Here is a 26,251-nt window from a genome sequence, read left to right on the forward strand (position 1 = left end):
CCTCAGCTGAACTATAGTTATTGATATCTGGAAGAATCTGAATGGGTCAGAAACAGCTCCATATCTCTCCATTGGCTTTAGCTCTTTAAGTTAATGAGCAAAGCTAAAATATCACACTGGACCTATGGTCAGGCATGGTGCTGTTAATGGAAGAAAGATGCCATGCTTTAAAAAATTCTGGAATATAAAGCATTTCTACACAAATGTGCATTGGCTCATAGATTTAGACCTGACTGAGTTACTCTCCTGCCTTTGGAGTATTTGTTATTGCAATTTCATTCCTATCCAGCACAGCGCTATGGTGGATCTGGTGGTTTTACTAGATATAAATTGACTCTTTATCTAATTGTAGACCACCCCTCTTAATATCTATTGTTGAAATAAAATGTATATGTTTATGGTAGGTACTTGGCTGTTTCCAACAGAAATTTAGATAGTAAATACTGTGCCTGAGTTACTTGACCACAGCACCAAGGTCCTCCCCACTTTGGTCATGCATGTTGTGGTAATAATAGAGATTCTACCCTGAGAGCCCCAAAGTATTCTGAATGACTAATGCTCAAGTATTGTGCATAGTAGAGAGCCAGCCTTCTGCCAGATATTCCTTGGACTGCACAATGCGCCTGCTGCTAAATGTTATTACAGATGGAGAATTTTTATTCCAAAACACAACACAACCTGACCCTGAGTAGGCTCCGCTAACATGGCGTGATGTGAATCATCCTCTTCATGACAGCATATGGTAGATTTGTTCAAAAAATATTTATTATCTTTTATCTGTCATTGGGAAATAATTGGAATGTAGGACACTACATGTGTAACAACCATGCACCATTACCATACATACATACAGATATATATCCTGAACAATTCAACTGTTAGACATAACAGGTATCTTCACATATGCAGTGACAATATTCTTGCATTAGTATATAATATGCCATTAATGTACTGTGTTTTTAATTTGTGTTTGTTTTATTTATTTTTACCATGAAGACTTAGTAATATTTGCTATCTTATACATGGCGACCATCACTTAAGATGGGGCTTAGTGCTAGTCTGCAGAGGCTAGCACAAACCCCAAAATAATTACCCCGGCACCCACTGTCAACAGAGGTTTCGAAAAGACCCACCTGGGCTGATGTTCTGGCCCTGGGGTGACAGCAGGCTGGTTTTGCTAGGCCAGGAAGGGCTGATAACAGAGGCTCTTCCTTCTCTGGTACTGCTAGGCTGCTGGTTGTATCTGGCTGGAGAAGGAATATGTGGGGGGGGGGGGGCAGTGATCAGTGTAGAAGGTCTGTTCCTGCGGGTACCCGGCTCTTCCCGACACCCCTGGTGGTGGTGGGTGCTGGGGTAATTACTCAGGGGTTGGTGCTAGCTTCTTCAGGCTACCACTAAGCCCCAGTCTTTGTAATTTTTGCTGTCTATAAGATAGCGAGAAGTCTAGAAGATGGTAAAAATAAATAAGTCACACACAAATTTAAAAATATTTTATTGAAATAAAAACTCCCCTGTTTTTTATTTTTATTAAATGTAGCAAAATCCTCTAGTTGAAAAATAATCCAAATGGTCCAGAAACCTGTGAAAAAAAAATAGAAAACATTAATGTGCATACTAAAAATATGTGAAACTCATGCACTTGGTGTTTTGCATTGTTTACACTGGGTGCTCCTTACTGATCACATGTGTTTCAACAGAAGCACAAAACAGAATAGGACAAGCCTTCTCCTGTTATGTTACTCTCAAGAGAACTTAAAGGGGTGCCCTGTCCACAGGATAAGGCCTAACTTGCTGATCAGTGGTGGTCTCAGTGGTGGGACTCACTGTGATAGATGAGTGCGGCACTTGGCATCAGGTATGACTAGCTGCTCCTGTCATCTCAGGTCCAATAGGGTTACAACAACAGACCTCTGTCTGTTGTTATAACCCCATTGGACCCGAGGTGACAGCAGCAGCCAGTGGCGCCTGGTGCCATGTGCTGCACTAGTCTTTGACATTCATCCGTGAGGGTCCCACCAGGGAGACTGCCACTGATCAGCAAGTTATGCCCTATCCTGTGAATAGGGCCTAACTTGCGATTACCAGACCACCCCATAACACTGGTGCTCTACGCACTACTCTCACGATACAATTATTTATCGTGAGAGGGTACATATTTACGGATGTATTTATCACACCAAATTATTTCAAACAAGCTTAATGATTCTCCAATTGTGCTCTGCGCTCTTTGGATAATTTTGTTTATCTTCTACCCTTTCCCTTTATGACGCCTCCCCAGAAAACAGAAGAGAAGAAAATTATAACTATATAATAAAACTATACTATAACTATATATATTTTTTATAATACCATATATATCCCTGTATTCTTTGATATAAGAGGTGTAACGGTCACACAGATAACAGAGCTAAAAGTCCTGAGGGGGGAGTCTATTGACCAGTGGACCCTCTGGTTTGTACTGTTTCCTGGATACTCTTTACCTTGGCTGCCACTGCGGGCCTCATACCATCTCCCGCGGTGGCAGCCACGCTGGCACAGACTGGAGACACCGCTGGACTGGAACCCTGGAGGGCACACTGGAACACGGAGGTGTCTGGGAACGCTGGAGACACACAGGAACACGGAGGCATCTGGGAACGCTGGAGACAAACAGGAACAGGGAGGTGTCTGGGAACGCTAGAGACAGGAACAAAGGAAAGCGTCTGGGAACGCAAATGGGCTTTCTCTTTCACAGGAACGGCTTAGGGAAGCCTGGTATGGAAACCATAGGAGATCCTAGTAGAAGATCCTGCGGGGAGTGAAGGGAGGTGCCGGATTATAAGGGCGAGGCCAGATTAGTGAACTCCAATCTGGAGGACGCTGGCCCTTTAAGTCTTAAAGAGGCCTAGAGGGAGAAGACAGCATGCGGCCTGGACGGGACCGAGGCAGCATCAGGAGCCAGGAGAGGTAAGTACGTGCTGAGGGGCGGAAACACAGCGGAGCACGGGTGTACCCCTGATCCGCTACATGGATCGCGGGAGAACCCATGACAAGAGGTTAGAAATTCAACAGGTAGTCTCTTGGGATAAAGCAACATGTCAAATATATAGGTAAAATTTTCCTCTTCTTTTTGCAAACATATTGTAGGCTCCTTGAAAGGTTCACTTGTGGTAGTTTGATATAACAGAGCTTTCATATTTTTCCATCCTTTCTACTACCATTTTACATATGACATGAATAGAAAGAAGAATAGTATTGACTGTTATGCCCTTATGTGGTACTTTTTAGGGTTTACTATTCCCTGACAAAGAGAAATTAACAAATGTATATTTTGGGTAAAACTCTAAGGGAATTCTCTTTTATACTGTAGATCTTTTATTAAAATATATAATATAAAACATAACAAAAACAGAAAACATAAAACAAACATAATGTACAATATGTACAAAATATTTACAGCAACTCACCTGCTGGTCCAGCCTCATTCACACCTAGCCAACATAAGATATCATTAACATAAATAAACATAAACACACCCTCCACACTTTAATAACAGACCACCCCACACAAATAACACATCCTACATCCAAAAACATTTTTTTTTAAATTAAACAAAATGTACCCTACACTAAACTGAATCCCATGCCCACTCCCTCCCTCAGACACTGGTCTAATGTCCAAAGTTTGCATTAAGAAGTCCAGACTAGTGTCCAATCCAGTGTCCAATATCAGTTCCAAACTCCCACCACCATCATCCCCCTCCCAACCTAACACTATATCCCAGACCACACTATATACAATATATAGATACTGTAATAGCCCCATACTGTTTCATGGACTGCATCTGGTGTTTTGAACATAAACAGTGTTGATGTACAATACCATTTATAGCCTATAAACATTAAGTGGCATTATTTCTGCCAATAAGCAAACTCAGGTTTTCCAGTTCTAGAGGTTACTTTCACAAACCTTGTGGTCTTTTTGCCATGCTGATATCCCAGTATTTATTCACAGCATAACCAGACTGAAATAATGCAAATTAAAAAAAATCCCTTAAGGTTGTCTACATAGCGTTTGTCTATTGTCCTAACAATGGAAAGCTTTCCTTTATTAACTTAAAGTACATTACAATGGAGCAGATGGCTTCAAACATCTGGGTATTCAGTGACATCCATTCAGAGATGTGAATCATGGGCCACACCCATATCAATAGTCATACATGCCGTACTAAATCTCTACATTATCAGCAACCTTGTGTAGTTGCAGTAAGTCTTATTGATGACTCGATAAACTCAGACTAGTCACAAGCATTTGCATACTTCATTTTTATTCTCTTAAGGTTGTAGAATCGGATGCAGAGCTAACTGCTCAACAAAGATAGTGATTGTCCGGGTCACTGGAAGGATTGTCCTAGACAGTTCATCAAAGCGGATAAAGAAGTCTTTAGCAGCAATAACAGAGACGTTTTTGTGCCCATTATGTGTTCCTACAATGCACCAGTATTGCTGGTGTAATTCAGCACATTTGAGTATAGTCACTGGCTTGAGCCAATGATTCATAGGGCTCGGATGTGGTATGATGAATCAACCCTTTAAATCACAGTGACCATCTGCACTTAGACCATAGTCAAACACATAAATATTCAGGAGACAGTTTCTACACAGAGCCATTTATATACATCTGTAGACAACTAAATTACAGTGAAATGACAGCAGTTTCTGTTAAAAGTCGTTTTCTTAAGAAAATCCAAAGTTACATTAGGGGAATGAAGAATTAGATATATACAGTCCAAATAATTAACATAAAAGACTGGAACGTATTCAAAGGCAAATGGTCAAGTTGTAAGACAATTCTGTTTATCCCGTCCACTGAGCCCCTGGCCTAACTTCTCTGAAGTAATGCTCAGATATCTGGCATAAACATAGGAGGTAGAGAACACCTAATTTCTCTATACGCAGACGATATAATCCTGACACTTCTAGCCCTGAGAGGTCTCCAGACTCCGCTTTGACAGCAATATCTTGTTTTGCTTCGCTGTCTCATTATTAGCTTATCTATAGACATTCCCAAGTTTGAGGAGGTAATGGCTTCTTTACACCAAACATGTCAAATTGAACAAATATGGTCCTTCAAAAACCACACACATCCAATATATAAGAAAACCTGGGAGCGTTGGCTGGAAATGCACCCCAACAGATATTGCCCCTCATGATCACCACCTTAAAACATCACAATAAGTTCTGGATCATGAGAAACGCAAAAGGGTTACCTTCGGAAAGTACTAGGCTAATATGGTTACTAAAACACATATCAGCAGTCAGCCTGGTGACTGTGTTTTAGTCACCGGGCATCCAACCCAGTGACTCGACTGCTGATATGTGTCACCGGGTTGGATGCCCCTATTTCCCCATCCCTCCCCCCGCAATTGCTTTGCTAAAGCAGTAGAGATACACTGTATGGAATGCCAAGCGGCAGTGCTGAGGAGAAATTGGCCTTGTTGGTAGCCCAGATATTCTTTCTAACACTTTCCCCTTTGAGACAATAGCAGCACTGGGTCATTACAGGTTTACAGGTATACATGCTAAGTACTAAACACTCAGCTCTCTAACCTAGAGATGATTGAACCTCCAATAAAATCCACTGTGTAATTTGCTATTATAGGATTCTAGAAATTGTATAGTTTTGATAATTCCTGATAATGCACTCCATGTATGTAGATATATCTGTACTGCTATATCATTACTTGCTCTTCTGTATATATGTGCATTGTTAAGTTTTACCTTAAAGACAAAATTTCAATAAGAATCTAACGAGTCAAAAAATTCTGAAAAAAATTTCTTCTCCTTTATTTTCCATATTTAATGACATGTTTTTTTTGTATGTTCTTAACATACTTTTGGTACTTACCAATCTAACCACTCCAGCACTTGAACAAAAAAGATACATGATATAAAGAGATAGATGCTAACCTTTGAGTACCTACAATGCATAAAGTGGAAAGATAAAGAAGTCATTTATGTTACTTTTATGCCGTTAACCTATTTAATTGTTTAAGCTTGAGTAGGAATATTTCTGTAGCTGGTGAAGGGACTGTTATGAAAATTTGCCAGTGGGATACCCAGAATATGGGGAGCCCCAATTCAAGAAATCAAATAGAGTCTCCTATAACCAATTTATGGGCTTATGCTAGACTGTATATAATGTCCTGATATATTTTTTCCTTTTTATGCTCCATCCATAATATTAATGTTGATTCCTAAACCGTTTTTGTTCTATGAATCTACTTCCTCTGAAAAGCAAAGTGAAGCACAAGTTCCCATAACCAAGTAGCAAAAAATAGGGTCATTATCTGAAAACCTTTTTCTGGCAGCACATTCATATAAATATAATATAAATCCATTGTTTTATTTTAAAGTTTTTACAAAATATGTTATTGATGATCAATCATTAGGATAAATCATCAATATAAGATTGGTGGGGTCTCTGAGTTTCCCATTGATCTTCTGTTCATAGTTGCCTCTAGCACTGGATGCAAGGGGCTTCATAACTACTGTGTGATTGCTGTCTTAATATTTAAAACTCAGGTTTCAAATCAGGTAAATGTAGCTGAGCTACAGTACCCTGCATGGACCGCTAAATTCATGGAGCCTTCTGCTTCTGTCCGCTGTGTAATTTCAATGTTCTACCACTTACAGAGGTCCTAATAGGCACTCATACAAATGCAGCACTATTCCGATTCCTAAAACTTGGAATAAGCATCACAATAAAAATTATATTGTGTGTATGTGTATCTACCCTCCTGATAATTCAAATTGAGGTTACCCTCACTTCCAATGATAACTTATGTTCTCTCATTCAGGAATTTTGTTGCAAATCCAGTGATATTGCTGCAAGTAAATACACTGAACACTGCATTCGGGATATATGTAGTGACTAGCCTTCCAGGTTTATTAACATGGAGGGACGTGCAGCCTGTAATAAGAAGTAGAAACCAGCACTGAGATAGTTACATCAAGTGTATAGTCAGTGCTGTGTGAGGACTGGGAGTTAACAGGTACTTGATGTCCAAGTGTTCAGAGAGTCTTTGACAAGGCACGGGGTGCAGAGAGAGATGAGAGAGACTCCAGAATTACAGACTGGAATGGAGGGACTGATAGGGAGCAAGGAACATATTGTACCTCACTATTCTGTGTAGCAGATTTCTGCATCTACATCACTTAACATAGTCAGCTCTGCTACTTCCCCTCCACTACACACAAAGAGCACTCTCAAATGACCTCCCTATCCTCCCTCCTGTGTGAGCATAGAATCAAAGGAGAAATCAGCACATCCAGGAGACACAGCTAGTACAGAGCCAGGCTAAACTGAGGAGGGCAGCAAAGAAACTGGTGCACATAGTTAAACAAAGTAATAGGCAAAGTTGTTTTACATCCCAAGAGTCATTAATTTGTTAATACAAAATGTCAGAGTTGCTCTTCAAATACTTTACTGATTTCCCATAATCCAAAGCTCTTCTTAAATGATCCCATATGTACCTGACTTACATTGGGAATTAAGATTCTGACCAGGTGTCAATTAGGAAATGTGAAATGTATCGTACCACTTGACAGAAAATTAAATAACCTTTTATGAATGCTTTGATAAACTTCGTTACTTCTAAAAAAAAGTAAAATTTTACAGTCTAGTGGACAATAAAAAAGCTCTACAGTAATTCTGAATCTGAAAGAAACTGGTTTATTTTAGGTAATTGAGAAGGGCCTATGATTTGTACAACGTAATGCCCTTTTGTTGCTATCAGTACATATACTAGGGGAATGGGGTCTTGCACACCCAAAAAAATAGGCCCCTCATCCAAAGAATCCATAAAATCCTCATGGTCTAACTGCTTGCATTCTTGTTCTAGCATCATGCTGTGAATCCTAGATTTATAACCTTGTAATTTCATTGGTGCTCCTTTTTGAATAGACCCTTGCTAGAATCTGTTCTGTGTCTCTATTGTTAGATGTTTCACCACCAGTGTCATTGACTTCTGTTCTCCTTCATGGTTCGAAAATCTCTACAATAAGACTTTTTTCCCGGAGCTAATTTGAGACATAATTACATAGAAGTTTGGAGAGCTGGAGAAGGGAGGTTGGTTCACAAATCCACCCACGTGAGGTTGCTGCGGGCTTGGAACAGCAGCTTTCTTTCAGAGAATTTCACAAGTCTTCTGTTAACAGCTCAGTTGTGCTGAATGACATCAGCTCTTTCTGGATATTTATATAATAATGTTCCAGCGCAGCCCGGAGCACAGGAAGTCCCTGCTGAGTCAATGATCGCAGAACATCAGAACACTGTCACATAGTCAGGGACAATGGATCCATCTTGGTGAAGGTCAAAGAGGTCAAGTTTCCTTCATATGACTGTACAACAGAAACCTCCATTCTTATGTATCTGACTAGGAGCACCAGAAGAATAGCAAGGCAACAGACAATATCGAAATACTTGAGAATGTACTTCTCCTGCCAGTGCCCAGCATTCGTCTTGGCATCCTACTTCTCTCATTTAGAGCACTCACTAGCTGTTCTTTATTTCATTACCTTCCCACGCTCTTCACAAAGGGGCACAACACTAACCGCCCAGCTACTGAATTTAGGATAGATCATTCATGTAAATAAGGAATAGTGATTTTATAAGCCTATAATTTTACTTCGTATCTTTTATATAGCCAACTTTACCTCTGAATGTGGTCACTTAGGAAACTTTTAACAATTTACTATGAAAGAGGTGAAGGACTTTTAAGAGGGGCCATGGTCTTGTGAAGCTTCCACTGACTAAACATCAAATCACCATCATAAAATACTAAAAATTTTAATACATGAAGACGCTTCTCCTTATCAACCCTGTAACACTATTTAGGGCAAACTCTCTATTAATTAAAGACGTTCTCCAGTCACAACAAGTTATTTAATATCCTTAGGATAGTGGCTAAGTTACTGATCGGTGGGGTCTCAGTGGATGGACCCCCATGGATCACAAGATCTGTTGAACCCTTAATGAGCAGAGCGGCCTGTCGTACTGAGCCCTACTGCTCTATTAATCCCTATGCACTGATAAGAGTCCCCGGATTTATAATTTTCCACCACACCTTTCTCCTGGTTTCACTAATAGTTAACCCCACTTAACCCGAGTCTCTCCACACTCTCATTGACACCCTGTCAGATTTCAGAGATCAAACCAGACAGGACTATAGTCTCTCATAAAATCGTTCTGTGGACCAGAGCTCTGCTATGCTATAATATTGTATGCAGTAAGCTGCTGTATTTATTCTGTATTCTGGTATCTTTGACCCTTTGCTTCGATTCTTTGATTATCTAGCGATTTTGATTCCATTGTCCTCTTCAATCTGAACTGTATTTGGTGACCATCCCTCTCTGTGTGATTTGTCACCATGTTGTATGGTTTCTTTTTTAGACTGTCTTGGTTGAAACTTTTTTTGTCTCAGCTAAGACAAAAAGGTCTCGAAAAGAGTATATGAACCAGTCAACATAATGATAAATCCCCCCATACTCTTTTATATGGTATCATAGAACTATGCCTGCTGTAATATCATGGTAGGAACCCGTATGATGTAGAAGGAACCCACACTGGATCACTGGACTGCAGGCTCAGAGACAACTTTATTCCATGCTTCTCCTTGCTCTGTCTGTAACAACTGCCCCAAACCAGACTGTTCCTCCTCCTCACTACATCACTGTTGCTGCGCAGAACAAGCAAAACACATTGGGGAATCGCGCGGGGGATTGTGTCGCACTCGATCGTTTTGTGTCGCAATCACACCGACTTTCACACGACACATATCAGGGGGCGGGCCGTCGGGCGATCCAACAAATCGGACTACACGTGGGATTTAACATTTAAATTTGTGTCGCAAGCCATGCACTTGCATGCACCAGGAAGAAGAAGGTGAACTCCGGCGGACCTCAGCGGGGAAGCGACACATGCAGGAAATTGGGCGCTCAATCTTCGTGAATCGCGGCAGAGTTCATCCTCGTCGGGCAGTCCGGATCAGGGATCGCGCAGGGACCGGTAAATGTGCCCCATTGTCAGTAAACATATTAGCAGAACACATATAACAACATCACACCCGCCTTCTTTCAAGTGCCTACGTGTTTTTCTGATTAAATTTTCTGCACCCCATTTCATTTAAAGATTGTGCCCATTTTTTTTCTTATAAATTGTCTGGACAATCAGTTTAGGCTAACGCTTCCTGGTGACACAATGGTTATGGTAAAATCACAACTTCTCTATGATAGATAACAACCCAATTTTCCATTGGAATATAATATCAGCAGTAATTGATTCAGAGGGGTGAGAACATCACAAAGCAGATCATAGTCCTCATACCCATGGGATCGGAGTACAATTATATTTCCATGTGCATTCAGTTTCCTGGGTCAAATCTGTGAAATCCATTTCCTTGAGAAAGTTCTTAAACACATAGTAAATAGGCTGGAGAACATCCCTACACTTTGTACAGGAAATAACAGGATCCTATATATTTATTTAAATGGTAAAGATTTTGATGAAAGCAAATCAAGAAAACTGTCCCACTCAAATGATAGATAAACAAATAATGGGACTATGTGTGAGTTTTTCTGTTTATATCGTAAAAATTGTTTAGCCATTTTTGAGGCTGATGTAACCATAAAGTAGTATCTATACATACAGATAGACGCAATGCACAAATATGTTGTGTTTGTTAGATTGCTATGTATAAATTATCTTTTATATATAAGTTCATGCTGTGCAAAACCACACTTTCCGTAAGACAGAGAGCTATATTTTACCTTGAAACACTTCCACATTTTAGGAAATAGTTTTAGAATAAGTCAGACACAGAAAGAATCTCCCCTCCCTCCTTAGGTTGTTGTTGCAAACAGTGATAAGCTTTTTAGTGTAGCTGGACAGCGAGGAAAAAGCTATATAATCAGAATTGGACTGACTCCCAGAGTGCCCAAGGATTCTCCACCAGGCCGAGAGCAACCCAATGGGGCTCATTCACTAAGGGTCGCGTTTTACTTTCGTCGGACTGTGTGCCTTTATCGGAGATTGCGCGGCTTGGACAAGTATTTAACAGGTGTATGCGCTGGCTTCCATGCAACACAAATTGGGGGAGGGGGGGGCGGCCGTCGGACGATCCGACTGATTCGGATTGAGAGCGGGATTTAACTTTCAAATTGTGTCGCAAGACAATGCACTTACATGCACCAGGAAGAAGAAGGTGAACTGTGACATCACTGTGTGTATTATCCCTGTACTGTGACATCACTGTGTGTATTATCCCTTTACTGTGACATCACTGTGTATATTATCCCTGTACTGTGACATCACTGTGTGTATTATCCCTGTACTGTGACATCACTGTGTGTATTATCCCTGTTTTGTGACATCACTGTGTGTATTATCCCTTTACTGTGACATCACTGTGTATATTATCCCTGTACTGTGACATCACTGTGTGTATTATCCCTGTTTTGTGACATCACTGTGTGTATTATCCCTGTAGTGTGACATCACTGTGTGTATTATCCCTGTACTGTGACATCACTGTGTGTATTATCCCTGTACTGTGACATCACTGTGTGTATTATCTCTGGACTGTGACATCACTGTGTGTATTATCTCTGGACTGTGACATCACTGTGTGTATTATCCCTGTACTGTGACATCACTGTGTGTATTATCTCTGGACTGTGACATCACTGTGTGTATTATCTCTGGACTGTGACATCACTGTGTGTATTATCCCTGTTTAGTGACATCACACTGGGATTTACCTCAGTACTGTGATTTCACTATGTGTATCATCTTTGCACTGTGACACCACTATGATCATTGTCTCTGTGCTGTGACATCACTGTGCGTATAATCCTTTTAATGTGACATCACTGCAATAATTATCTCTATACTGTGACATGACAGTGTGTATTATCCCTGTATTGTGACATCACTGTATGTATTATCCTTGTACTGTGACATCACTGTGAGCATTATCCCTGTACTGTGACATCACTGTGTGTATTATCCCTGTATTGTGACATCACTGTGTGTATTATCCTTGTACTGTGACATCCCTGTATGTATTGTTGCTGTACTGTGACATCACGGTATGTATTATCTCTGTTCTTTGATATCATTGTGTGTATTATCTCTGACCTGCAGACTGCATGTGCTCGGCACACTCCCCTCTCCATAGGGAGCCGGGCGGTGCTCACCGCACTATAACCGGCTGCCATAGACCTCTATGGCCACAAATTTTGCAGCCAGATCACAGCCCCAATATGAGTCATGTGGATGAAGTCTTTAAAGAAGGGCAATGTGACAATTATCAGTGAATGCCTTATAGAATTCTCATTGAAATGTGTGTTCTCTCCTGCCTTCTCTATCACCTTGCTAGATTTTGGGTTGCAGCTCTGCAGCCATACATCATTTTCATTGCAATATCTTGACATCTCAATCTTCCCTCCAGCAGCATCAATTATTTAAGTGCTCTTCCTCCTCCAGGCTTTTAACTCTCTCTCTCCATCTCTTGCAGATAAAGAAATAATGGGTTTTAAAGCCAGAGGTGACTTCTGCCATCAGAGGTGCCGCTCCTGCCATCTCCTGCAGGGAAGACATTAGTGAGTCAGCCATTACCTCCCCGGTGACACAGTTTGCTTCTGTACAAGCTGTCTATTATCACCGTACTGGGAAAATGCTGTCGCCTCAGTATATTAGAGCTGGTGATATTGTACACATCACTTCAGTGTTTACTCCCTGTCCAGTAAATGCACATTCATGACAACATGTCTATTATGCTGTAGTAGTATTCTATAGTAGTATACAGTGGTAAAGTTACCTTTGTATAGCAGTCATTGCTATGGCAGGGTAATGCAATTTGTGGCTCACTGGTTACAGTCTATTTTGCTTGACATTAGTTCTATCAACTATAAAATAATAAAAATAATGTTTAATAGTCATACTAATCAGACTCTAACTTAATGTAGGTTCCCAGCAGGGGTTAACTACAGGGGTAGCAGCCATAGCAGCTGCTCTGGGTCACAGTATCTGGAGTAATGGAGAGTATATGCAGTGAGTATGTGTGCTGTGCATATACTGTTTGTGGGTGTGTATATGTTAGATGTGTGTATATGGTATTGTATGTATGTGTGTATTTGCTGTATGGCTATGAATATGTGATGTGTATATGCATTATGTCTGTGTATATGATGTATGTCTGTATTTGAACGCATGTGTGTGTATGCTGCATGAATATATATTGTGTATGTACTGTGTGTGATTTTGACTCCCAAGTAAATCACAAATACCGTATGTATATTTTTTAAGGGCAAGTAGGGCCCCATTCAGAATTCTGCTATGGGGCCCAGTCTCTTCTAGTTACGCCACTGGATCCCAGAGACATAGCAGAAGACAACCTAATTTGAAGGCAATAAGGGTCTATTTCCAAGGGGATGAGGAAGGGTGGGCCCCAGTCCAACACTGACTGCAAGCAGTGGTGAGGAAATTAAAAGCATATAAGATAACCTCTTTTCTAACAGACTCCTCTGATCTTTGTAAATATCCATATACCCAAATTAGTATCACAAGAATAAAAACACAAACAGGTATGGACAGAAGTCGTTCACTTGATTAATGGGAATTGCATGAAATAGAATTGGATGTAGAATCCATATGATAACATTATGAAATTATTGGAGTGAGTCTCCAGGACACATTTACTCAATACAGCAAGTGACCTGTGTAACGTTATGTAGTTAGTAAATGCTTTTTCACGGTATACACAGATATACAGATTATAGCTATGATGAGATCAGGGGACACTATCAGCATTGACGTCCAATTCGGGTCAACAGCATAAAAAAGTCATAGGTTAAGCAGAGTGAACCTAGTGTCTCTACTGCAGGTTATAGAAAGACGCCACCCCACACGCACTGTCAAAGAGTTATATATTGTGCTTAGTGGAAAGAATTAATTGGGTTACCCACAGATTACAAAATCCAGGAGATATCAGGAGAGACCTTGGTCTAAAATGCCCCTTTCCTACAGCTGCCCCCTTTTCTGTGCCCCCTCCCCAGAGAGTGCCCCCCTTTTCTGTTGTCTGTCTTTAAAAGAAGGGGGCTACAGAAAAGACGAATCTATCCCCTTGTCTTCAACCTTTTCACAAAAAATATACATAACATATATACCCACATACAGGCAAAAGCACCTAATTTTACCCCCCCCCCCCCCAAAAAAAAAAAATAAATAAAAATAAAATAAAATTGTAAAATGTCTGTAAAAAGAAATGTCTACTGCAGAGCCCTCATTTAAAGAAATGTCCACAGCAGAGCCCCAAGGCGGCTAAGCAAGTTTCTCAAGTGGCCTCATGGGTGTTGCACCCCTGCATACAAGGCTTGATAAGGTGTGATTTCTGGCACACGCAATGGCAATTATCACTACCTGGAACCTGTGCAAATTTCGATGCCTGTTCATAGAGAAACCTTTGGTATCAAAACGCTTATTTTGCGTGGGAATAGGAGTCACTCTCGTGTGACCAATGGTGAAAATGGTAAATAGTTATTTCAGAAAAATCTCTTTAAGTATTGATTTGTAAAGCACTGCAGAATTTGATGGCACTGTATAAATAAAGATTATTATTATCATTAACTCATCTCGGATCTCCGCTGACTTTAGAAGTCAGTGGGTGAAGGTTCCGAGTTTCAAGCAACGTCTTTTTAGCAGTTTTCTACTGGTGCCGTGCTAGCCGCAGGAGCAAGACAGGGTCTCCGGTTGTCAGAGAGACCCTAGGGAGAAGGGAGATGCAGTTCATTATCGCTTCTCCCTTCTCCGCTCCTCACAGCATCGCGCTGAAGGAGACCGATGCACGGAGGAGCAGAGCCGGCACTGCCTCCGGCTTGGTTGTTTTCGAACAAGAGTCGTCTCTTAAAGCCGGCTCGTTCACAAACCACACATCACTAACATGGCTAGAAGAAGAGGTGTATGTGTGTGTAAGTTTCTGTGTATAGTAGTGCCCAGTCAGTGCTCCTATGGATGTGTGTGTGCATAGCAGTACCTAGTGTATGTAGCAGTGCCCAGTGTGTATAGCCATGTCCAGTGTTTGTAGCATTGGCCAGTGTATAGCCGTGCCCAGTGTGTGTATCCGAACTGTGTGTGTAAATGTATGAATGTAGCAGTGCTGTGTGTGTGAATAGATGGATGTAGCAAAGCTGTGTGTATAAATGTATAGATGTAGCATAGCTATGTGTGTAAATATTCTGTGCTGGTGTGCGACCAATAGGAATATTTTAGGGATATATTTTTCCATTTTTGAAAGACTAAATCTGGGGTGCATCTTATAGTAAGGTGCGTCTTATAGTCTGAAAAACACGGTAGTTAAAATCTGTAGAAGTGTTTCATGAAGTACAAATTTAGAAAGCCTGCAATTAATGATGACGTGTCTGCTTTCTGGCCCTATTATAAGTGAACTATGAGTCATATACTGAGGGTGTATTGTAGTGAATGTAATCTTGGAACTGGGAAAGAACAATAGATTATATTCTTATCTTCTTTCTTAGTATTTTTATTAGGTCATCATTTATGTAATTTCTCATAGCTCTAATATATCACTATTGAAAGACCAAAATCTGCTTCTGAATCACTTCATACACCGTCCTCCATGGTTACAAATTATAAGAAGAAACTTTCTTTGTGCTTGCTCCTTCTGCACCCTTACTCCCTTGGCAGACAAAGGAACCTCAATGTAGGTCCTCGCTTCTTTTGGAGGAAGTAGAAACCTCTGCAGGGTATCTATAGCAACCAGTTCTCACTGGCATATAAATGGAATATTATTACAAGAGGATAAAAGACATGGAAGAATTCACCCTGGTCCGGCACTGGATGTCTCGTTCTGTAGGAGACGGCTTGTTTTCGCTTCTGTCCACAGAACACAGTCTGTAGAATTATATGGAGCCTGGAATGTTTTGTCCCATTACTATCACGTAATATTTTGCATCATAAAACCGGGATGTATCGTGAATGTCTATATATCCCCAGAGTTCTAGGATATGGTTTCCTCGCACTAGAACCTTAAAAGGAGGTAAAACATAGATTCTACAATACAATCTGTTATAGTATCTCATGGAAGTGAGCTATTCAGACCAACTAACCTTCTCGATCTCTCCAGACTTTATTTTGAATACTGTCATTGTAGAGGGGGTTAAAATATGTAGTGTATTATACATAGAATACATAGGAGCACATTTATCACAACTTGTACACCTGATAACAAGCGCGCTAGCTTGGATTTTTGTGCAGGCGCCGTAAATTCCGACCTCCACTCTCTGCACACCAGGTGGGTGTGAAGGGGGTGGTGCCTAGCCGAGCTGTGGAACAAAACAGGGTGTTGCTGCCCCGTACCACCGTACTGTCTATAGCCTGCATCTACAGCCCCCCAGTGATAACTATATACAGTCCCACAGTAATCACTATATACAGTCCCACAGCATTTACTATATACAGCCCCCTATAACTATATACACCCCCCCATAATAACTATATACACCCCCATAATAACTATATACAGCCCCCTATAATAACTATATACACCTGCCATAATAACTATATACAGCCCCCTATAACTTTATAAAGTCTCCTATTTTACAATTTAAAAACCTGAACATTTTTATATATCGAGCAGGGTTTGTTTTAGTGGGGACATCAATTACCAACATACTGTTTTATGCCACCTCAGACTTATTTTACAGAGAAACCCGCTCTGTAGTTTATCTTTTTTTCAGATTTCAGGAATGAGAACAACAGGTTGTTAGTGAGTTCTCATTAGTATTTGCATTACATGACTCCAGTGGTGTTGAGTATTTAGAATTCGGCTCCGGAGAGGCTCTCCAGGGACTGCAGCAGGTCACATTGGAATGTCTTAGTAAGGCTCAGATATAACATCTACAGTATAACTGTGAAGTCTACATTACAGACCGTGTTAGGTTTATAGCAAACATTTTATGTCAGCTGGCCGACAGTATGAAAAAACAAAAGATATTAGAGAAGCCAAAAACATTGATGTACATATGATGGGTTATAGCAGAGCAGCTAACTATCTGGGCCCAGAACATTGGGGCACATTTACTTACCCGGCCCATTCGCGATCCAGCGGCGCGTTCTCTGCACAGGATTCGGGTCCGGCTGGGATTTAAGATGGTAGTTCCTCCGCCGTCCACCAGGTGGCGCTGCAGCGCCGAAAATAATCTTAACGCCCCGGAATGCACCATCCCATAGAAGGTGAAGGTGAGCGCTCCCCAAGCGACACATTTCGGTTTTTAAATGCGGCGGTTTTTCCGAATACGTCGGGTTTTCGTCCGGCCACGCCCCCCCGATTTCTGTCGCGCGCATGCCGGCCCCGATGCGCCACAATCCGATCGCGTGCGCCAAAAACCCGGGGCAATTCATGTACAAGCGGCGCAAATCGGAAATATTCGGGTAACACGTCGGGAAAACGCGAATCGGGCCCTTAGTAAATGACCCCCATTGACTTTATTGGTAGCAGGACACATTTTCATTTTAAATAGTTTTTTTTTCCTAAGGGTGCAACTAAACAGAGCGACCAGGACGTGGCTGTGATGTAGTGACCATAATTTATAGCAAAATAATTATTTAGTAACAGTTTCATGTACAGTTAATGTCAAACTTTAACTAAATAATAAGTTATAATAAGTTATTTAGATAGTACATCTCAGTGATGTCACGGCTGTGTCCTGGTCGCTTTATGTAGTTGCACCTTTGGTGATCAAGTTAATGATCAAGTGGAAACAATTGCCACTATCTAACAAAAAATAAATATATATATATATATATATATATATATATATATATACACTTTATTAAGTAATCATGTGTTACCTCTTCCCAGTACCTCAATGCTTTGACTAAGATGCTGCTTGGACCCCCTTTTGCTGTGCCATCCCCTAATGATTTACAGAGTAAACTTCAGATTCGGGTCCACTTGGCTTAGCTTTAACAACCATTAAAGGAGTATTCCCATGAAAGCGAATTAATGTTATTGTTTGTATTATAAAAAGTTATACATCTTTCCATTTTACTTTCTGTATAAATTCCTCACGGTTTTCTAGATCTCTGCTTGCTGTCCTTCTATAGGAAGCATCGCTGTTTACTTGCAGTGGACAGAAATCTGACCACAGCCGTGCACCTGTGTGACCATGGTCAGATTTCTGTCCACTGGAAGTAAACATAGAAGCTTTCTATAGAAGGACAGCAAGCAGAGATCTAGAAAACTGTGAGAAATTGATACATAAGAGTATATTGGAAAAATATTGAACTTTTTATCATAAAAACAACAACATTCATTTGCTGAAATGGGAATATCCCTTTAACCATGATAGGAAAAAGACATAAACTGGTGTTTCTTTGGCCCACCTCCCATCAGCCCCTTAGAAGCAGATCTTAGTAGCCTCTGAGTTGGGTTATCTAGTCCTAGCCCTAGCCCAGAGGATCCTCTGGTGCTTTGATGAGAATATCCAACACTGGTGATATTTTTAAAAGAAATGATAAAATATAATAAAAACCAAAAAAACTCATTATGTATAATAATAACCAATTTTGTCTGGAATTCTTGGGGAATGGAGGAATGAGTCTCTTCTGCTTTCAATCTGCAGTTACAGGACCTTTTGAGGACATTCAAGGGTCCTAAAATAACTCCTCTGTACATATGTATTGAGAGCAGGAACAGATGTACAAGGATTTTTAAATGCTACAGAATTTGATGGCGCTTTATAAATAAAGATTATTATTAGTGATCCAATGAAAGAATAGGAATGAAGGCCCTTTTTAAATTGAACTCCACTTCTTATATTTATTACCCATGGCCTCCTTCCTTCTAAAATCAACATTCATTTTGCTAATGAGGTGTTCTGGTGGTTGATTCCCCTGGTAATGTGAAATAAACAGAAGCAAATACTGTATATTAAAAGAAAAGTCCAATAAACAGTGTAATGACTCATGTGTAAAAGACAAATAAGCTGTATTGTTAAAATTTAATAAAAATAATAGAGATGAGCGAACATACTCGTCCGAGCTTGATGCTCGTTCGAGCATTAGCGTACTCGAAACTGCTCGTTGCTCGGACGAATACTTCGCCCGCTCGAGAAAATGGCATCTCCCGCCGTTTTGCTTTTTGGCGGCCAGAAACAGAGCCAATCACAAGCCAGGAGACTCTGCACTCCACCCAGCATGATGTGGTACCCTTACACGTCGATAGCAGTGGTTGGCTGGCCAGATCAGGTGACCCTGGAACAGACTAACCCCTGCCCGCGCTGCTCGGATCATTCTGTGTCTGGATGCCGCTAGGGAGAGAGCTGCTGCTGGTCAGGGAAAGCGTTAGGGTGTTCTATTAGAAGAGTGTTAGGCAGGAGTGATTCTACAAGAACCCAACAGCCCTTCTTAGGGCTACAATAACGTTATACTTTTTTTTTTTTTTATTTGCTTGTGGCTGGGCTTGCTAGCACTAGTAGTGCAGCTAGTACCATATTGTGAGGAATTTGCAGGGGGACTTGCTACCGTTGTGTTTATTAGGGGTTTGATTAGAATTAGGCAGAGTCTGCTGATTTATTTTTATTTTTTTACCTTTATTTCATTTTATAGCTCAAACTCATCTTGCAAAGCAGTGTGCTTTCAGTGTCGGCTACAAAATAGCCATAGGAGAACCCCAACGGCTTACTTAGGCCTACAATAGCGTTATATTTTCCTTTTTTTGGTTTGCTTGTGGCTGGGCTTGCTGGCATTAGTAGAGCAGCTAGTACCATATTGTGAGGAATTTGCTGGGAGACCTGCGACCGTTGTGTTTAGCTCTTAGTGACATGCATATCCACCTCAAACACCGAAGTGGGACAATTTATTAGGGGTTTGATTAGAATTAGGCAGAGTCTGCTGATTTATTTATTTTTTTTACCTTTATTTCATTTTATAGCTCAAACTCATCAGGCACAGCACAAAATCCAGTTGTATGCTGTCAGTGTAGGTTAGAAACTAGCCATAGCAATAGGATAGCATCGTTTTGTTAAAAAAAAAAATAAAAAAAAAAAAAAAAATAAACACAAAAAAAAAAAAAATTAAAAGTTTACACTTTAATTTGGAAAATGTTTAACCCGAGGGCTAGGGGTAGAGGACGAGGGCGTGGACGTGGGCGTCCAACTACTGCAGGGGTCAGAGGCCGTGGTCCTGGGCGGGGTGAGACACCACCTGCTGATGAGGGAGCAGGGGAACGCCGCAGAGCTACACTCCCTAGGTTCATCATGTCTCAAGTTACTGGGACTCGTGGTAGAGCACTGTTGAGGCCAGAACAGTGCGAAGAGGTGATGTCGTGGATTGCGGACAATGCTTCTAGCCATTTGTCCACCAGTCAGTCTTCCACGCAGTCCACCCATGTCACCGAAATCAGCACTCCTCCGGCTCCTCCACCTCAGCCTCCTTCCCCCCAGTCTGCCCCCTCCCAGGAAAATTTGGTATTTGAACCGGCATACTCTGAGGAACTGTTTTCTGGACCCTTCCCACAGTCACAAACCACTTGTCCGGTTGCTGCTGAGCAATTTTCCGATGCCCAGGTTTTCCACCAGTCGCAGTCTGTGGGTGATGATGACATTATTGACGTAGTGGAAGAAGTGTGTAAAGAGGTGTCGGACGATGAGGAGACACGGTTGTCAGACAGTGGTGAAGTTGTTGTCAGGGCAGGAAGTCCGAGGGGGGAGCAGACTGAGGGATCGGAGGATGATGAGGTGACAGACCCAAGCTGGGTTGATAGGCCGGGTGAACACAGTGCTTCTGAGACGGAGGCGAGTCCTATAGCAGAACAGGCTGGAAGAGGCAGTGGTGGGGCCAGACGGAGAGGCAGGGCCAGAGCTGGTGCATCAGCGCCAAATGTTGCCCGTAGTCAAGCTCCCGTGGCGAAGGCTAGATTTTCAGAAGTCTGGAGGTTCTTTAAAGAAACACCGGATGACCGACGGACTGTGGTGTGCAACCTTTGCCAAACCAGGATCAGCAGGGGTTCCACCACTACTAGCTTAACTACCACCAGTATGCGCAGGCATCTGAATGCTAAACACCCCACTCAATGGCACCAAACCCGTTCACCTTCGGCCGGGCACACCACTGCTCCTTCCCCTGTGTCATCTGCTAGTCAGCCCCCTGCCCAGGACCACGGCCCAAACACCTCCCGTGCGAAAACCCCATCTTCGCCTCCACGATCCTCCACAGCATCCACCAGCGTTCAGCTCTCCATACCCCAGACGCTGGAGTGCAAAAGGAAGTATAGCGCAACCCACCCACACGCCCAAGCCCTCAACGTCCACATCTCCAAGTTGCTTAGCCTGGAGATGCTGCCCTATAGGCTGGTAGAGACCGAGGCCTTTCGAAACCTCATGGCGGCGGCCGCCCCTCGGTATTCGGTCCCCAGCCGCCACTACTTTTCCCGATGTGCCGTCCCAGCCCTGCACAAGCACGTGTCAGAGAACATCATCCGTGCCCTGACCAACGCCGTTTCTGACAAGGTCCACCTGACCACGGACACGTGGACGAGTGCTGCCGGGCAGGGCCACTATATATCGCTGACGGCACATTGGGTTAACTTGGTGGAGGCTGGGACCGAGTCTGACCCTGGGGCTGCTCATATACTGCCAACTCAGAGGATTGCGGGGCCTACCTCGGTCCAGGTCTCAAAGGCCTACTATGCCTCCTCCTCCTCCCACCCCTCCTCCACCTCCTCCTCCGAATTACGATCCGTGGGCATGGCGCCATCAGTCGGTAGCTCAAGGCACAGCAGCAGTGCCGTCGCTAAGCGACAGCAGGCGGTGCTCAAACTGCTGAGCCTAGGCGATAAAAGGCACACCGCCCAAGAGCTATTACAGGGCATCACGGTGCAGACTGATCTGTGGCTGGCACCGCTGAACCTGAAGCCAGGCATGGTTGTGTGTGACAACGGCCGTAACCTGGTGGCAGCTCTGCAACTCGGCAGACTGACACATGTGCCATGCCTGGCCCATGTGTTAAATCTCATAGTTCAGCGTTTCCTCAAGACATACCCCAATCTGTCTGATTTGCTCACAAAGGTGCGCCACATCTGTGCGCATTTCAGGAAGTCCAGCACAGATGCTGCCACTCTCAGGGCAGCGCAGCGCCGCCTCCAACTGCCCGCTCACCGACTGTTGTGCGAAGTGCCCACGAGGTGGAATTCAACATTAACCATGTTATCCAGAGTTTACCAGCAGCGCAGAGCGATTGTAGACTGCCAGATGTCAACTTCCACCAGAACTGGTAGTCAGGTCAGTCAGCTTCCTCAAGTCTACAATGAGGAGTGGACGTGGATGTCTGATATCTGTCAGGTGCTGAGTAACTTTGAGGAGTCAACACAGATGGTCAGTGGCGATGCCGCCATCATCAGCCTCACCATCCCGCTGCTTGGCCTGTTGAAAAACTCTCTGGTCAGCATGAAGTCGGAAGCTTTGCGCTCGTCACAAGAGACGGGGGAAGAAGATTCCCTTGTTGATAGCCAAAGCACCCTTAGGTCTGTTTCTCAGCGCATATCGGAGGAGGTGGAGGAGGAAGAGGAGGAGAATGTTGGCGAGACAGAAGAGGGGACCATTGTTCAGTCCTTCACTGTTCAGCGTGTATGGGCAGAAGAAGAGGAGTTGGAGGAGTTGGAGGAGGAGGAAATGGGCAGTCAGGCCAGTGAGGGGAGTGAATTTTTGCGCGTTGGGGCTCTGGCGCATATGGCAGATTTCATGCTAGGCTGCCTATCCCGTGACCCTTGCGTTCAAAGAATTTATTCCAGCACCGATTACTGGGTATTCACTCTCCTGGACCCACGGTACAAGCAAAATCTTTCCACTCTCATCCCTGGAGAGGAAAGGAGTGTGAGAATGCATGAATACCAGCAGGCCCTGGTGCACAAGCTGAAACAGTATTTCCCTTCTGACAGCGCTAGCGGCAGAGGGCGTACTTCTGCGGGACAAGTAGCGAGGGAGAGTAGGCGAGCAGGCAGCTTGTCCAGCACTTGCAGGGATACGCTTTACAAGGCCTTTGCCAGTTTTATGTCACCCCAGCAAGACACTGTCACCTGTCCCCAGTCTCGGCAGAGTAGGGCTGATCTTTACAGAAAGATGGTGAGGGAGTACGTAGCTGACCATACCATCGTCCTAAATGATCACACAGCTCCCTACAACTACTGAGTTTCAAAGCAGGACATGTGGCACGAACTGGCGCTGTACGCCTTGGAGGTTCTTGCCTGCCCTGCCGCTAGCGTGTTGTCCGAGCGGGTTTTCAGTGCAGCTGGTGGCATCATCACCGATAAGCGTACACGCCTGTCGACTGACAGCGCTGACAGGCTGACGCTTATCAAGATGAATAAAGCCTGGATTTCTCCGGATTTTCATTCTCCAACAGGTGAAAGAAGCTCAACCTGAATAATGTATGCACTCCTCCTCCTCATTGTCCTCCTTCTCCTCCTCTTTGTACACTAAAGCATAGGAAACTGGCTATTTTTTGCCAGGGCCAACTGGCTCTAGATATAGTACTCTATGTATTTAATTTTTCTGGAGGGCCACCTACCCGGTCCTCTGTTTTAAGCAATTTTTGGGAGTGCCACATACAGGCACTAAATCTATTTAATTTTTCTGGAGGACCACCTACCTGCTCCTCTGGTTTGAAAACTTTTTTGGACTGCCACATACAGGCACTCAATTTATTTAATTTTTCTGGAGGACCACCTACCTGCTCCTCTGGTTTGAAAACTTTTTTGGACTGCCACATACAGGCACTCAATTTATTTAATTTTTCTGGAGGACCACCTACCTGCTCCTCTGGTTTGAAAACTTTTTTTGGACTGCCACATACAGGCACTCAATTTATTTAATTTTTCTGGAGGACCACCTACCTGCTCCTCTGGTTTGAAAACTTTTTTGGACTGCCACATACAGGCACTATCCAAATTAAATTGTCTCCATAGCAGCCTCCACATGTCGTCTTTTTAGCTGGCTCCACACGTTGTCTCCATTGCTACCTCCACACGTCATCGCCATAGCTGCCTCCAAAAGTCGTCCATATAGCTGCCTCCATACATGGTCTCCTTATCAAACGAGCTGTGTCGGGCAGAATTTTGGGTTGTTTTCATGGCTTCCACATCAAACTTGTTAACTTTGTCGCCACCCTGCTGTGTAATCCACAAAATATACTGACAAACTTTTATCATTTACCAATATTATTTCAGCGCTTCTTGCGCATCTGTTTACATTCCCCTCACCCGCCATATCCTAAACTTATAAGAACGCTACTACACTTGATCTTATACAAAAGGTTCTTAGAAGTGCTGTTTGGGGAGTAGCCTAGAGACAGGGGCTTGGATTGGCGAAAGCTCGCCTGGCTGCGGAGCGCCAGCTCCATCTCAAGATCCAACTAACATAGTTTTAACTGTAGCACCTTTAATCTACTACTAGTTCACTGCCTCCATACATCGTCCCCTTATCAAATGAGCTGTGTCAGGCAGAATTTTCAGGTGTTTCACCAGATACATAGTGGAACGCGGCCCATCTGTCGCCGCCATGCTGGAGACCTGAAGTTGCAATCATAGCAGCGCAATATGGATGCCCCATACTGTCGCTCTTAATCATGGGACCATTTCCGTAAAAACAATTAAAAATAGAACCACTATGCTATTCCATTATTCCTAGGTGAAATATTCAAACGACCCGGCCTGCTTTGAAAATTATAATTTAAACACTTCTGGCCCCCAGGCCCATTTTGGGTGGGGAGGAGCCGAGAGACAGGGGCTTGGACAGGCGAAAGCTCGCCTGGCAGTGGTCCGCCAGCTCCATCCCAAGATTAGGCAGCCTCAGAGGCATCCATGCATGCTGCCCCTGCTGTTTCCTGTCCATTTTGCCTTCACGATCCTCCACAGCGTCCACCAATGTCTCATTTCAACTCTCTATACCCCAGACGCTGGAGCACGAGAGCATATGCAGCACATCATCCCCTTATCAAACGAGCTGTGTCAGGCAGAATTTTCAGGTGTTTCACCAGATACATAGTGGAACTCGGCCCATCTGTCGCCGCCATGCTGGAGACCTGAAGTTGCAATCATAGCAGCGCAATATGAATGCCCCATACTGTCGCTCTTAATCATGGAAGTCGTCTCCATAGCTGCCTCCACAGGTCGTCCCCTTATCAAAAGAGCTGTGTCAGGCTCATTTTTCAGGTGTTTCACCAGATACATTATGGAACTTGGTCACTATGTCGCCACCATGCTGTGTTATCGACTAAATATACCGTCAACCTTTTGTTCACATAGGAAATCATTTCACCTCCTTTGGTCCTTTTAGTCCTTTAGTCCTTTTAGGGTATGTCGCCATGACACTCTCTAGCCTGCCACTGCTGCCGCTGCCTCTGCATGCCGTCCCCTATAGTGTCAGGGTCAATTATTGGATGTTTTAGATGCTATCTAGCCTCATTCGGTCACTCTGTCATGGCCATGCTGTTGCCCATAATTTTGGCATAATGGTGAGATTAAGCAGCCTCAGAGGCATCCATGCATGCTGCCCCTGCTGTTTCCTGTCCATTTCCGTGGTGTTTCCATCCTTTTCTGAGGTTCTCAGGTGTTTGGCCAAGCTTCCCTGTGCAGAGCCTTGGTCCCCTTGAAAAATGCTCGAGTCTCCCATTGACTTCAATGGGGCTCGGTATTCGAGACGAGCACTCGAGCATCGGGAAAAGTTTGTCTCGAATAACGAGTACCCGAGCATTTTAGTGCTTGCTCATCTCTAAAAAATAATAATAAAAAAAAAAGTCCAATACAGCTCCCCCTGGAGATCCTATCTGTCAGTTCAATCACATTTCAGGTCTGTGCCATGGAATAGGCTGTCCAGACACCAAAGTAACAAACACTGAAGAAAAATTCAGTTCCGGCACTGGAAAAATCTTCTTAGGTTACATATAAAGAGTTAAAAAAACTACCGAAATGTGTCAGCTTGTCTGCATGTATATAGTCACTCTTTGAATATAACCTAATAAAACATTGAAGATTCTTTTTAGTCCAGTGCTCGAACTCCTTCAGTTTTTCTCCAATGTGAAATAAAGTTTTATAAAGTAGTGGCAGTCAGAATGCCGACAAAGGCATTTTTAAAATCAGCATAGCGTAGGTTATTTGGAACCTGTCACCAAATAAAAATGACAGTCCTGGTGACAG

The 26,251-nt window shown here is 42.9% G+C and overlaps 1 long non-coding RNA gene across 4 annotated transcripts in view; it reads left to right on the forward strand.

Annotated features, from left to right (window-relative positions):
* LOC140126348 (uncharacterized) overlaps positions 1-26,251 on the forward strand; it is a 193,843-nt gene that overhangs the window by 70,339 nt on the left and 97,253 nt on the right. For 3 of the 4 annotated variants that reach the window (XR_011854806.1, XR_011854804.1, XR_011854805.1), the window contains exon 4: positions 12,557-12,641. The exons of the other annotated variant lie outside the window; for it this stretch is intronic. This is a non-coding gene — a long non-coding RNA (uncharacterized lncRNA). The remainder of the gene's footprint in view (positions 1-12,556; positions 12,642-26,251) is intronic. 4 annotated transcript variants of the gene reach the window in all.

Source organism: Engystomops pustulosus, chromosome 4, assembly GCF_040894005.1.
Source record: "Engystomops pustulosus chromosome 4, aEngPut4.maternal, whole genome shotgun sequence".
Lineage (NCBI taxonomy): Eukaryota > Metazoa > Chordata > Amphibia > Anura > Leptodactylidae > Engystomops > Engystomops pustulosus.